This window comes from Anastrepha ludens, chromosome 2, assembly GCF_028408465.1.
Source record: "Anastrepha ludens isolate Willacy chromosome 2, idAnaLude1.1, whole genome shotgun sequence".
In the NCBI taxonomy this organism is placed as follows: Eukaryota; Metazoa; Arthropoda; class Insecta; order Diptera; family Tephritidae; genus Anastrepha; species Anastrepha ludens.
Window position 1 is genome coordinate 74,400,212 of NC_071498.1, and position 15,062 is coordinate 74,415,273.

Genomic DNA, 15,062 nt, shown 5'->3' on the forward strand with positions numbered 1-15,062 from the left:
AAGCAAATGTAAACATACGAATGTAAACATACCAATACATACAAACAAATCATATCATTTTGACGTAAGCCATACCTACGGTGAAAAATTCAGCTGGGTGAATGCTGTCACCTTAATAAATCCACCTTGGTTAAAGTTCTGTAATTTAGCGAAAAGTTGGTGTTGCCATACATCTGAAATAAACACGAAGTTCGTATGCAGAGATGTTCAGTGGAAAGTTCAGTGTAAAACTGCAGTATTGTTTGGTGTAATTTAAAATTGAGAGATATTTTTGAAAATAAAAACATACAACTCATCAAAACTTAAAAACAATGATATTAAGCGTATCACAAAAAATAATAAAGTAATTAAAAGCCAAAAATAACGGTTTATAAGTGTATTGTATTGCTTCGATCAGTTTTACAAACGGGTCCTCATGCATAGAGCTTCTTTCGCATAAGCGGCCTTCGGCCGCTCTTCAATAAAATAACCCTCACCAGTCCAACTCCGGCTACGCAATCCACAGTATCTTTGCGTAGAGCTCCTTTACGCATGGGCGGCGTTCGGGCGCACTTTAAAAAAATAACCCTCATCAGTCCTACTCCGATTACTCAATCCACAGTATTTTGGCGTGGAACTGCTTTTCGCGTGGGCGGCCTTCGGCCGCGCTTCAAAGAAATAACCCTCATCAGTCCAACTCCGGCTACGCAATCCCCAGTATTTTTGCGTAGAACTCCTTTCCTTGTTAAAACCATTGAACCCAAAATTAAAACGTCATATGCGTGTATGTAGTAAGGATTCACAATAACCCCCACCCCATCATTAACACTAAACTCAAATACTTAATTTTTGTTCATATTTTTGTTTTCATTTGAAGGCATCCGTTTAAAATTGGTAAGTGATTGCATGGGCATATGCATTTGCATTTGGTTGGTTGGTTGGTTAGAGTGGTGATTCATCCAGAATCCAACTAGGGCTTCCGCACCATTTTGTTGCCACATCCTCGTTACCAAATTGTTTAACAGTTATTTGCAGCAGGACTATATCCAGTCTGTGCGGTTTAGGAACCTTATTAGGTTGTTGACGTCTACGCCAGACAGTTGCTCGAGACTCTCGAACAGCGGTTTGCCCAGGGTTAACATTCTGTCCTTCCATAGGGCAGGGCATTCAAAGAGGAAATGGAAGATTGTTTCTTTTTCCTCCGGTTGTTTACAACTATGACAGTATGTGTTGTGAGAGATGCCCATTTTGGCGGCTTGTTCTCCGATAGACCAGAAGCCAGTTATGACTGCCGTAAGTCTGCAGGTGTCCCGTCGTTTCATGTTTATTAATGTCAACGATTGCTTGAGGTTGTAGGTGGGCCATAACGTTCTGCTGATTTTGCATTTCGTCTGGTCTCTCCATCTACAATCTGCAATTCGAAGGTATTTTAGGGAAATTGCATTCTTGACCGCACCTAGTGGAGTGAATACTGGTACTGCAAGAGTGCTGTTCATGGCAGATCCCCCTCTTGCATTTGCATTTAGTTTTAATAAAAATAATTCGAATATAAGGATAAAAATAACTAAAAACACGCGTGTGAGTGTATATTTGGTGAAGTTTAGTGAAATGTTAAAAAATATATAGTGTAATGTGGCAAATTATAGCGAAGTTCCCGGCAAATAATTACGAAATTATTATTTCCCGAATAATTTGACGTTAGAAAGAGTGTTCCTTAACACCTCACTAACATCTTCACCAAGTTTCATTAATAAAGACATAATAGTTTGCCAAATATTGCTCAATAGACATTATTCTAAATTCCAGCCGCGGCCACTATTAGAAAAAACTTTTGCTTCATTTTCGTGTTTCACGGAGTTTCGAACCAACGCTGTGAATTCCGAATGGTAGTCATGCACCAACCAATTCGGCTACGGCGGCCGCAAACAAAATTTCTTAATTTCATCAAGATATATTTATATTTATTATTGTAAATAAAAACAGCAGAGACTATTCCAATGCGAAACTAACCATAGGGGACAAAACAATAGAGAGAGTAAAAAGTTTCAGGTATGTGGGAGTAAAGCTGAATGACCAATGGGACCATGATCATGAAATAAGAGGCATAATAGAAATGGCTAAAGCGGCCTTCATGAAGATTAAAAAGATACTGACACGCCGGGGCATACTAATTGGGTTAAAGACAAGATTTTTATAATGTTAAAAACCATGTTAAAAATGTTGAAACCCATAGAGGTGACAAATACGATATTTTAAAACTGCTGATACAAGGAAACATTGAAGGACAAAGAGGAATTGCAGTGAACGTTAATTTATAGAGAAGTCTCAATGACGGGAACGCATGGAATTTTGAGGGGTATTCGTTTTGCGCGCGTAGTTCACCTAAGCTAAACTTTTCGCTTCTTCCTGAGCTCTCGAGTTTAGCTTAGTAATCGTTTCGAGGAGTTCCCTTATGTGGTTGTTAATCGCGTTGCAGTAGACGCATTGCTTCAGTCAACTTCCCAATCGTCTCACCAAGAAGCGTTAAGATATCACTACCCTATTGTGCTGCTTTCTCATTGTTTTGTTGCAATGCAGGTGGCAACGATTTTGCTCTCTCTAAAGCCTTTCTACACTGAGCGTCTTGATAGGCCTACGTCTCAGCTTTGGTGTGCGCTTAAAAGGATCAGCCCCCGTGATTATAAGGCCTTTGGGGGTCTTGTGCTCCTCAGTTAGGTCCACTCCATTCACTTGCACCTGGTACCTTTCTGTTAGCCTCTTTCGGGCTTTCATTTCCGCTACCCATAATGGTTCCATCAATGTTACTGCTATTGTTTGTTGAATTTCTCATTTTGTTTTCCATTCTTTTTTGTTTACCAGCGCATCGTGTGTAGGGGCGCGGGCCGAAACAAACAGGAACGGTTATACCCTTGGGGTCGGTGCCCCTACCCCAGTTCCCTGAGGCCTGTTCGTCGCTTTACCGGTCCCGGAAAACACGGACGGACCGGAGCTCACCCGGTGCAACGCATACTATTAGCTCTGCGTCCAATACACACTCCCTGACTAGGGCCCGAAGGGGCTGGTCACTGATACACCCCGTGGCTAACACCTCGGCAGAGCAAGCTCACATCACTCCCTTCACTTCAACAACAGATATGGTTCTTAAAGTGATGAGAGACTCCCAGTGCGCTGCGGCATATACCGGTCAGTTGCCAACCGCCTCTAACATGGTGAACAGACGCTGACCAGGAATCCGTCCATTATGGAAACCGCCGCGCTTGGATTTTTGTTTTGCTCCCCATGGCCTTGTATGATTAGGGAAGCAACTATTTCTCAGAGGCATTGACTTTGGGCCTCTGTCAGTGGAAGCCTCATCGGATGGGCTGTCATTTAGCCGCATCCTCCGCTTCTGGCCGCTCATTGTCGGGGATTGCTTATTCGTTTAAACTTTTTTCACAACTAACCTGCGGCCGCCGTAGCCAAATGGGTCGGTACGCGACTACCATTCGCAATTCACAGAGAGAACGCCGGTTCGAATCTCGGTGAAACACCAAAATTTAGAAAAACATTTTCCTAATAGCGGTCGACCCTCGGCAGGCAATGGCAAATCTCCGAGTGTATTTCTGACATGAAAAAGCTCCTCATAAAAATATCTGCCGTTCGGAGTCGGCTTAAAACTGTAGGTCCCTCCATTTGTGGAATAACATCAAGACGCACACCACAAATAAGAGGAGGAGCTCGGCCTAACATCCAGAAATGGTGTAAGTGCCAATTATATACATATATATATATAACTAGCATCACCCAGTGGGCTTCGCAACCACCATACATAAAATGTTTTTTTTTATATCGCAAGAAATTTTTCATATTAAGTTTTCTTTATAGAACTCGTAAAATGTTTAAACAGTTGAATTAGTTGATTTTTTTCATTCAACATACTTTCTAAAGATGTCACAATAGCCTTTTCTGTACTTTTTTAAAATTTGATTGTGGTGGTCACCTATATACAGGTAAGGTGAAAAAAACCGATAAAAACCTGTAATTAAACTTTGATTCTTTAATTTCCATTTCAATTTTTTACGCTAAATAAATTATGCTAAAATAAATAAAGTTAAAAATGTTTTTCCAGTTCCTTGAATGCTCCAGTTTTTATTATATTTTCGCCCAAAATTAATATTAACATAATACACTTACAACCACAACAGTACAACAGAAACGCTCATAAGCGGCTGTGTATTTGTTATTGTTTTTCCCATACAGGCATTTCGTATGAGAGGAAACCATTACTCACATAAAATATCATAACTCAGGAACGGCTGCACCGATTTCAATCAAACTTCACACAAACCACCTCCTCAAAGATAGAAAAGAACTCTAAAATTTTTGTGTCAATCGGTTCGGCGGTTCTTGAGTTATAAGATTACCAAGTAAATGTAATATATAACGACAACTTGAAATAACCCAGGATCAGCAGTGTGGTTAGGAATTTCAGCTGATATAAGGCTATCGATTTGATCCGGAGTTATTTTATGTACCAGCCAAATTAGTATATGTGCGTGCGGCAATCCCCTTTTCTGCCATTCGATGGAGTACATATGGCAACGCACCTCCCCAAATACATATAATTTCACAATTAAATCCATAAGTGCTTTACATTTTTGCCGAAATGGATACTCATGTAGTTCAAACACATCCTAGGGTTATCCAGGTCCACGTTTTGGTCTATATCTTGAGACCCTAGTCACGGAGCGGCATCAAAAATACTCTATACTATAGAATCATCAGCAGCTTCCATTTGCTACCCATATTGTACAAACACATCCTAGGGTTACCCGGGTCCACGTTTTGGATTATATCTCGAGACCCTAGTCACGGATGGGTATGAAAAATACTCTATACTATAGAAATCATCAACAGCTCCCATTTGCTACCCATATTGTACGAACACATCCTTAAGTTATCGGGGTCCACATTTTGGGCGATATCTCGAGACCCTAGTCACGGAGCGGCATCAAAAATACTCTATACCATAGAATCATCAACAGCTTCCATTTGCTACTCATATTGTACAAACACATCCTAGGGTTACCCGGGTTCACGTTTTGGCCTATTTCTCGAGACCCTGGTATCCGATTCTTAAAATTTCAAAACACAAACCATCTACTGAATAGTCCAAACAAAGCCTAAAAATTTGGTTTGGATAGGTGAGCCCGTTCTTGAGTTATAAGATTACCAAGGAAATGTAACTTCTTTTTATATATATAGATAGATTTTGCGTGTATTCGGTTTTCAAAAAAGTATTGGAAAAACTCTTCGTGAAAACATTTTATACTCCCGACATATCGATAATAAAAATCGAATAGTTCCAAAACAGCGATATATTTGGAAATTCTCTATTAACAAGTATAATTCTTAATCTTTGGTTAACTATTGTGGATATCCTCACCGAACAGTGGTACAAATTACTCCTTGGTGAAAAATATCTGAAAGAATTTCTTTAGTACTTATTACGGATTCTGGAAGGTATGTATATGGATTTTTCACATTAAATTCGTTTTGTTACTAATTTCGCGCGTCTTTACATACGTATTTACTGTATATATTAGTGTATATATTATATAGCTAGTGATGCGATGCCTTTTAAAGTTCCTCATTACATTCTTATTTAGGAAGAGGAAGATGTAATATACATACATATGTGATTATTACATGGATGTATGGGCAATACTTTAGGTAGAGAAGATGTGCGGTAAAATCGATAGTCACTGCAATTGTACTCATGGCATCGGTAAATACATTCTCTTAATTAGGCGTTTCACTCCAAAATGTTCTGCAAACTTTATGGCCACACAATCGCGATTTCTTCATCTAAATTTTCACGATTTATTAATGCATTGTGTGGTGAAATTTATATATATATGTATTTATACCGATTTAAAATAAAACTTTCTGTGTACGTACATCCTTACCCACATACACGGTTGGAAAATATGTATAATAAAAAAATATATTCGTATCATTTTTGGCAATTTATTGGTAACTGGTGATATTTCGTGGCCCGATTATATTTTTTAATTCTGCCCAAAAATGCTCAATGGATTTATGTTGGGAGACTCCGACGGCCATTCTGAAACTTAGACTTTTCTTTTAAACCACTCCTTTGCTGAATAATGTGGATCGTTAACTTTTACAAGCTCTTAGGTGCATTTCTTTTCTTGCATAGGGATGCATAACCGAATTCAATATTCTCACTTGGTCTATCGCTCACATTTTTATCTTTTATCGAAAAATATTGGACATACTGAACAGCAACCCCACACCGTTGATTTGTCACCGTCTTTTACTGTTTTTTCGTATATCTGGGATCAAGCCATACTTGTCTATCGTCGGACGTATTATTTTCCGTCAGATCCAAAAATTTATTTTTGTTTAATCTGTTCTAGAATATTTTTCCAGTTTCGTCAGTAGAGGTGTTTTCTTGCAAATTGAAGGATTTTTGTTTGGAATGTAATCTCAGCAACGGTACTCTTCTGGGTGGTCTTGTTATTAATCCGGTTACTAGCAACCTGTACCGAAATATCCGTCTTTTAACTTGAAAATTGAACTTATTTTTAAGCTCGTTTGATGAATAAAAATATATAATTTTGCTATAATGTATGCGTTTTTTGTTCGCTCTTCCTATACAAAAAACGCAATTTTGATCTCAACCATACCGATGTCAGATTATATTAAAATCATTAAAAGTGTGTTTGTATCTTACAGTCTATCACTTCGCCAATGGTTTTGAGACATCCCACTTTTAAATGTTGACAAGCCAAGTAATTTCCCCCCTGCTTGGGAATTTTTTCTTTCAATTTTTTCTTTTATCATATCGTATTTGTTGCCTCTTATTATATGTATAAATAAGAAACTCTTTATTTTTATGTCCATAACGGACATGGTCCTTGAAGTTTGCATCCTATTTAGCGCTATACCACTTGATATTTTGTCAGTTCAACTTATTCTTATTATTTTCTCGCATTTATTTATTTATTTAATGTCTAACAGAAATCAGAACAGACATTTAAGATATAAATTTCAAAACTAAAATACAAATTTAAAATATTTAATATTAAACAGTGTAGAAAAGTTAGATAAACAACATAAGAAAATTAAATTGCTAAAAATATATGGAAGTTATTAACAAAATTAATACTTAAGAAACTTAAATAACAGATATATAATAGGTATTATTTAGATTTCTTACATAGAAAGTAATTTTTTAATTGTGTTTGAAGTGCATGTTTGGCCCTAGAGAAGTCTCAATGCAAAAGGGAGGCGAGATAATTAAGGTCAGACAGCGTTCTAACGAGAGGCGCATTGACACTATATAATGTCCTACTAAAGCCACCGCGAAAAATTTTGCAACGGCGAAAATTTCTGCAAGGAACATTAAACTATTCTTTCTAGAAGAACCGGGCAGTCAATTTTGCCATTAATGAGATCAAAGATAAATGATACTGCCTGAAAAGTACCTCTGTCACTTAATGGAAAGAGACTAATCAAACGACAGCGTGAGTCATATGATGGTTTCGGGTCTGAGAAATTGAGTGAATGTAGTGCGAAACACACAAACATTTTTTTAACCCTCTCCACTCGATTTATATGGACTACATGATAAGGTCTCCAAATAAAAGAGGCGTCGGGTCTGAGAAATTGAGTGAATGTAGTGCGAAACACACAAACATTTTTTGAACCCTCTCCACTCGATTTATATGGACTGCATGATAAGGTCTCCAAATAACAGAGGCATAATCTAATTTGGACCGAACAAACGCAGAGTATAAAATCTTAAGAGTTTATGGGTCACTGAAGTGCGATGAGTGACGTCTAACAAAAGCGAGCATAACAAGAGAATTGGAAACGGCATAATTTAGGTGCGCGATAAAATTAAGCTTTGAATCGAGGAAAATCCCTGAGAAGAAACCATTTGAGAAGTATCTGCTACTTACAATAATAAATTTATTTCTATCGTTATTCATATTTAGCCCGTAGTTTTTGCTGTGTTTTTCCACTTTTCGTAATTTTTTGGAGATCCTGCAAATTATTTTTAACCAGCGTTGTAGTGTCTGCATAGCGAATGTTATTTATATGTACATATGTATATGCTATTCTGTAGTCTGATATAAGTCCAAATATAAGCTTTGTATATATTTGCCAATTTTATGTCCAGTGCTTTCATTATTTGAATTCACTTGTTATGTTGTATTTTGTCAAAGACATTCTCGTAATCTTGATCGGCGTCCCATGATTTTTGTGTAATCATTTGAAGGCTAAACATTGCTTCCGGGATCCTTAAACCTTTATAAAGCCAAATTGTGTTGCTCCTAACATCTTGAATCTCTTATATATAAGCATTATGTTATAAATGATTTGGAGGAAAATTCTTAGTGCATGATTCAGACTGTTTGCATTGTTTTTTTTTTTTGTTTTTTGGTATAGCAATACCAGATTTCAACATGAGTATGGATATTCCGTAGTTTCATATATGTATATGTTTTTCGTTTTCGTCTGTTGTAACATTGTTGCTCGTATTATATTATGTATTAATTGCTGTGTCTTTTCAATTGAATATTTTCTTTAGTTTTCTGTGTAAGTTAAAACTGTCAAAAAATTCTCACATCGTTCGCAATGTAATGATGCCTTTTCATTCAACGGTTTTATGGCGTCTGTTAATTTGTCTCTGATTTCTTTATTCCTTCGTTCATGATGTTCATCTTCGGATATTCTTTTCCTCATTCATCAAATCCTATATACATTCTGTTAAAAAATATCGGGAATTGTTCATTTAAAAAGCGCGCCTTACACATATGTCTAAATTTTTTTTTGCTGGAGTGTTGTACCAACATATAGTGTCGCAGAGCTTGAGCGTGATCTGTCAATTAGCTTGTTTTCGGCATTTAATTATATCAGTCCACCGCAGGTGTGTTCTGCGATTTTCACTATGGATAAAAATATCGAACAAAGAATTTGTCTTAAATTTTATGTTTTGAACGGAATTTCGTGTGCCGAATCGTTGAAAATGTTGCATTAAGGAGAATTCGCTGAAGGAGCTGAAGTAGGTCTCTTCAAACGCGTTTAAAAGGTGACTGCACTAATCGTTGGCGTATGTGTATTGCTATTTTGAAGGCGACAAAATAAATTTTGATGATTAAACAATTATTTTCCGTTTTATTGAACAAATCCCGGTACTTTTTTGACAGAATTTATCGTCATCCATCCATTTTTCTTTGGCTATATTTATTTTTGTGACTAGTGCATTGGTTGTTATAGCTCCTGGTGACGCTCAAGCATACATGTCCTGCAGCTTATATGTGTGCGTGTCGGGTGACACACGAACTTGCTTCGTATAATATAAGCTGCAGGACATGCATGCTTGAGCGTCACCAGGAGCTATAAGACCTCTTACTTTGTCAGCATTGTTATTCCAGCAGCCGATCGGATTTTCGCCAGTAGTGTTAGTCAAATTCGTATCGTTGCCTTTACTAGGGTATAATCGTAAGGAACATTTACACCTGGGAGTATTTTGCGCGTATCATTGATGATTTAAATCTTTTGTTAATCAAGATGTAGTCAATTTGATTTCGTTGTAGGTGGGGATTTGCAAGCATACAGCCGTCTCTCTGATAGCCTTTGTTTTGCTAACATTAAGTTTTAACCTGTTCATGCATCTGTCGATGCATTCATACGTTGAACTACCAGTTGTATACAGTAGTGTGATCAGCAAACTAGCAGATCTCGACTCCACGTAACACTTTTTCCATATCATTAATGGATTTGAGGAATAGAAGTGTTCCCAGCACCGTTCTTTGTGGTACTTCCAACGCAATGGATTTCTGGCCAGACATTTACCCCGATATCTTTGTGCACTGCCTTCTGTTGCCTAAATAGCTTTCGAATGATATGTGGTTCTACTCTTTGTATTCCGCATTTATCATCGTTTTATAAGAATGCTTCTGTCGATTTTTCGAATGCTCTCTTAAAGTCTACGAATGCATCCACTATACATCTGCGTTCAGCTATTTCTGATTTCCACCTCGTGATCACTAAATTTAGTGCTGACTCACAACTATGGTGTTGTATAAATGTAGATTGATTTTTAGATAGTAATGGGTTATTCTCCATATGCTCTTCTAATTGTTTATGTACAACCTTCTTAAGAATTATATTTTCAGTCATCAGCATGTTAATGGACAAAATTCCTCTGGCTTATCTGTGTTATTTATTTTTTTTATGACTTTTGAGACTTTCCACTTATCGGGAAACTCGCCGGTTTTCAGCGCTTTGCTGTATATCGTCTTCATACTTGACTACTGGAATGCTATTGTTAATTTCTTTTACGCTTTTAAAAAAAAAATAAATCCACTTTGTGGATTTCGTCTTTTTTTGTTAGCATCTTGCCGTTTATCAACATTTTGCATAATTCATCTTCTTTAATGCATCTTCTTTGATTGCCACCAGGTTTCGCTTATACTGAGGCAGTAAAGTTTTAGTCTGTTAAATTCATTGATTGTGTTGTCTTGATTCGAAAAACTTTGTACATTCCACGCCACTACATATAAGTTCTTTAATATTTTTAGTCTTGTTATTTGTGTGCTGTTTATATATATTTGTGATATATACATGGGATAGTGTACCGTGGGTACGAAGGTCTACGGTATAATCTTTCGCAGAATCTTTCTCTAAAACACTCCAAGGGACGCCGCAACAGATATTTTCATTGTCCAAGTTTGTGCTCCATACATTATGACGAGCATGATGAGAATGTTAGAACATGTTTTTTTCACGATAATTAGAGGACTAAACCCGTATTAATTGACACATACTGCAAAATCACCAGCTCCTCGCCGCCATGTTTGAAGGTCGGTGAGGTAGATGTTCACTTTGGAGCACAGGCCATCGATGTTAATGTCCGACGCCGTTATCGTGCAGTCGTGAGCGTATGAGACCAGGGAGATTGCCTCTGGGGGCTGGTTGAGTTTCGAGACATAGAAGTTGATGAACAGGCAGGGTGAAAGGACACTACCCTGGGGTCTCGAAAAATCACTGACGAGTGACGACCGGTCAGATAGTTGGCGGACCACCTCTTCAGCCCTGGCAGGAGTGTCGACTGTATAATGTCATCTAGTAGCGTGGAATGGCTGACAGTGTCGAAAGTCTTTTTCTTCCAACGCTACTAGGACAGTCCTCTCGCAGTGGCGGTTTTGGTTAAGCCCACGGTTTATCTGGTTTGTTTGTTTGCTAACAGTAGTAGTAGCCATGCCAGTGTCTGGCATATGACCGGTCATCTTCGTCTAGCTCATCTAGGGGTAGGCAAAGGAAACATGCTGTTTCGACGGGTTGGGTCCAGAGGGAGAGGAGTGTTAGATGAGTCGGTTTCAGGGGGCATGTGAAAAGGTGGTCAGTGTTGTTGTTGTTGTTGTTGTTGTTGTAGCAGTATCTGCGCCCTGTCAGTGTAGTGTAATTACCGGTCGTCTTCGTCTAGTTCATCTAACGGTAGGCCCAGGAAACTGGCAGTTTCGACGGGTTGGGTCCAGAGGGAGAGAGGTGTTAGATGAGTGGGTTTGATGGGGCATGTGAAGAGGTGGTTAGTGTCGTGCGGGGTACCTTCACATGCTGGACATATGTTTAGTATGTCGGGGTCGATTCTCGATAGGTAGGAGTTTAACCTGCTACAATATCCAGAACGTAATTGTGCCAAGATTACGCGGGACTCTCGAGGAAGCTGGAGCTCTTCGTCTGCGATAGGTGGTGGTTGGACACCGATAACGGCATTCGGGGGTCGGGAGCTTAGGAAGGTGGTAAGGGTCTCCCGATGAATGCCGTTAATTGCCTGTCTGTATACTGTCTGATCCTGGAGTGGTCTGTCCGTTTTGTCCTGGATCTCGTCCACGTAATTGAGGAAGTGTCTCCTGATGTGCCTGGGAGGTGGCTCAGGCTCGAGCAGGTGTCTGCATGGGTGAGGCCTACGGTGACACCCAAGCAGAAACTGCTTGCCGAGCATTTTGTTATGCTCCTTAACCGGGAGCATGTGCGCCTCGTCGTGCAAGTGTTGGATAGGGGACATCAGGAGACATCCTGTCGCGGTCCTGATGGCAGTATTCTGGCAGGTCTGAAGCTTCGTCCACTGCGTATCACTGGTTCCAGGCGACCAGACAGGCGCGGCATAGTTCAGAACCGGTCGGCCTATTGCTTTGAAAGTCGACAGCAACATTTCTTTGTCTTTGCCCCAAGTGCTGCCGGCAAGCGACTTGAGGACCTTGTTGCGATTCTGTACTCTCGTTGCAATAGCGGTTGTGTGCGCCGAGAAGGAGAGCAAGCTGTCAAAGGTGACTCCCAAAATTCTGGGGTTGTTTATCGTCGGTATTGGGGTGTCGTCGACGTGTACCTGAAGTGGCAGCTTCACCTCCTTTGTCCAGGTGGTAAAAAGGGTCGCCGTGGATTTAGTGGGACAAAGTTTTAGGTTTCTCGCAGTGAAGAAGCGAGAAAGGCGGGCGAGGTAGTCATTTACTTTGGTGCATAGGCCATTAATGTCATTGCCCGACGCCATTATCGTGCAGTCGTCGGCGTATGAGACCAGTGAGACTCCCTCTGGTGGCTGGGGGAGCTTCGAAATGTAGAAATTAAAAAGCAAGGGTGAAAGGACACCACCCTGTGGTACTCCTTGCTTTATTTTTCTCTGTTTTGAAGTTCGGTCTCGAAATATCATCTAGTAGCGTGGCGTGGCAGACTGTGTCGAAAGCCTTTTGTAGGTCCAACGCTACTAGGACAGTCCTCTCGCAGGGGCGGTTTTGGTTTAGTCCGCGGTTTACCTGGGTGTTTATGACGGTGAGTGCCGTGGTGGTACTGTGCACTCTACGGAAACCATGCTGGTGTGGGGCTGGAGTCAGGTGTTGTGTGAGGAGTGGGAGTAGAAGGGCTTCAAGTGTCTTCACTACTGGGGAAAGGAGAGTTATCGGACGATAAGACTCCCCTTGGTTGGCGGGTTTCCCTGGCTTCAGCAGTGGGACCACTCTCCCTAATTTCCACTTATCAGGAATAATGAGAGTGGCCATGGACAGGTTGAAGACCTTTGTGAGATATTCTACTCCCAATGGACCCAGCTTTTTCAGCATCAGCATGTTTAGTCCGTCGGGGCCAATGGCTTTTGATGGTTTCATGTGTTTGATGGCCCCCTGAACCTCGCCGCTGGTGAAAGCAAGCGGTGCACTGTTGTAGGGCAGTTTCTGCAGCCGTCTGGTGGCACAACGTTTGGATCTGTCGACCGGAGGATGCAATATAAACTGCCGGCTAAAATAGCTCGCGCATCTCTTCGGGTCCGACGAAGTACGACCGTTGAAGGTGATATCCACCTTGTCGTTGTGCTTCGTCGGGTTCGACAGGGACTTTACGGTGGACCAGAGCTTGCTCACACCAGAAGTGAAGTTACAGGACTTCAGATGCTCTACCCATTTGGTCCGCTTGTGTTGGGTGACCAGTTGCCGGATCTCCAAATTGAGATCCTTTATACGAGGATCCCCGGGATCGGCCTGGCGTAGGCGGTCACGGTCGTTTGCCATAACGGCTGCTTCGGCTGGGAAATTGGGACGTCATTCCCGGATCCGTCCAGCAGGTATGAAGCGAGCCGCGGCGGCTGTAATCGCCTTGCGGAATGCGCGTTGGCCTGCGCGCACATCGGTGGGAGTGGGTAGGCCTGCGAAGATGTTCTCAGTAAATTCCGCGAATCTGGTCCAATCAGCTTTGTTAGAGTTGATGTATGACCGGTGATCCGCGGAAACAAAATCGGCGGGTCTCTCGATCGAGATGATAATGGGCAAGTGGTCTGATGCAAGCGATAGCATAGGTCGCCAGGTTATGCTATTTATCAGTCCAGCCCTAGCAATTGTTATATCAGGCGAGCTGCTACAATTGCCCACTACCCTAGTGGGGGCGTCGTCGTTTGCAGTGCTGAACGTCGAATCGTCTATCTGCTCTGCCAATAGCTGTCCCCTACGATCATTTGGCAGGCTTGAATGCCAAAGATCGTGATGCGCGTTAAAGTCACTTACTACCAATCGGTTTTCTCCCCTGATGAGCGCACCAATATCGGGGAGATATCCTGCCGGGCAGCAGGTGACAGGGGGTATGTAAATATTGTAAATTTCGAGCTCGGCATCGCCTGACCGGACAGCTATACCTTGACGTTCTAAGGTGCTGTCCCTGCGGTCGATGCCTTCATCAATAAGACGATACTGCACTGAATGGTGTACTATGAACGCTAGGCCACCACCGTTGTCTCGCTCGCGGTCCTTTCGGTGCACATTGTAGCCGTCCCTGGTAATCAGGGGGGAGCTAGCGTGCAGTTTTGTCTCCTGGACCGCAGCTATCTTGATTCCGAACCGACTCATGAAGTCGACTATCTCGTCAATCTTGCTCGTGAGTCCGTTGCAGTTCAGTTGCAGAAGCTTAAAGCTTCGCGGGAGTGTCGTCGTAATTCGGGGGGTGAGGGATGCGTGATGTTGTCTGCGTTGGTCCTGCTGTGCGTTGCGCAAAATGGGGAGTGGCCTGATGTTGTCAGATGGCCGCGCCACGGGGGGCGGTTGCGGGTGCAGAGCTCTGCAGCAGGGGGCAACGTAGTCGCGTGTCCACTCACGGGTGGTGTGCAGGCCGGAGCACCTCCGAAAGTGACACCAGCCACTGCAAAAATTGCATTGGACAGTCGTCAGGTTCCGAGGTACTACGGTCTGGCACACGGAGCAGACTGTGCGGGGGACCAAGAGCTACTGGTTTGTCCCCGCACTGGGGTAGGAGCAGGAGGGTTGTGGGTTGGAGAGGGAGTCGTGTTGCTCTTGGGGGCTCCTGACCGTTGAGGTGTTGTTAGTGGCGGCAGTGTGATGTGCCGGCACTGAGGGCAGTGTAGCCGTGGAGGCGGTGACCGCCTGTGAGCGGGAGCAACACGTGGCCACATACCTTGTGGACCACTCCCTGTGACTCTTAAGGCCTGAGCAGGTCTTAAGATGGCACCACCCGTTGCACTGGGTACACCTAACCGAGGTGGAGTTCGGGTGGAGCCGTTTGTGGCAGAT

At 41.8% G+C, this 15,062-nt stretch overlaps 1 protein-coding gene across 3 annotated transcripts in view; it reads left to right on the top strand.

Moving 5' to 3' along the window:
* The first annotated feature begins 5,337 nt into the window (after positions 1–5,337).
* Positions 5,338–15,062, top strand: part of LOC128871859 (tubulin polyglutamylase TTLL5) — a 94,106-nt gene continuing 84,381 nt past the window's right edge. For all 3 annotated transcript variants that reach the window (XM_054113985.1, XM_054113987.1, XM_054113984.1), the window contains exon 1: positions 5,338–5,481. The gene's annotated coding sequence lies outside the window, so the exon portion shown is untranslated. The remainder of the gene's footprint in view (positions 5,482–15,062) is intronic.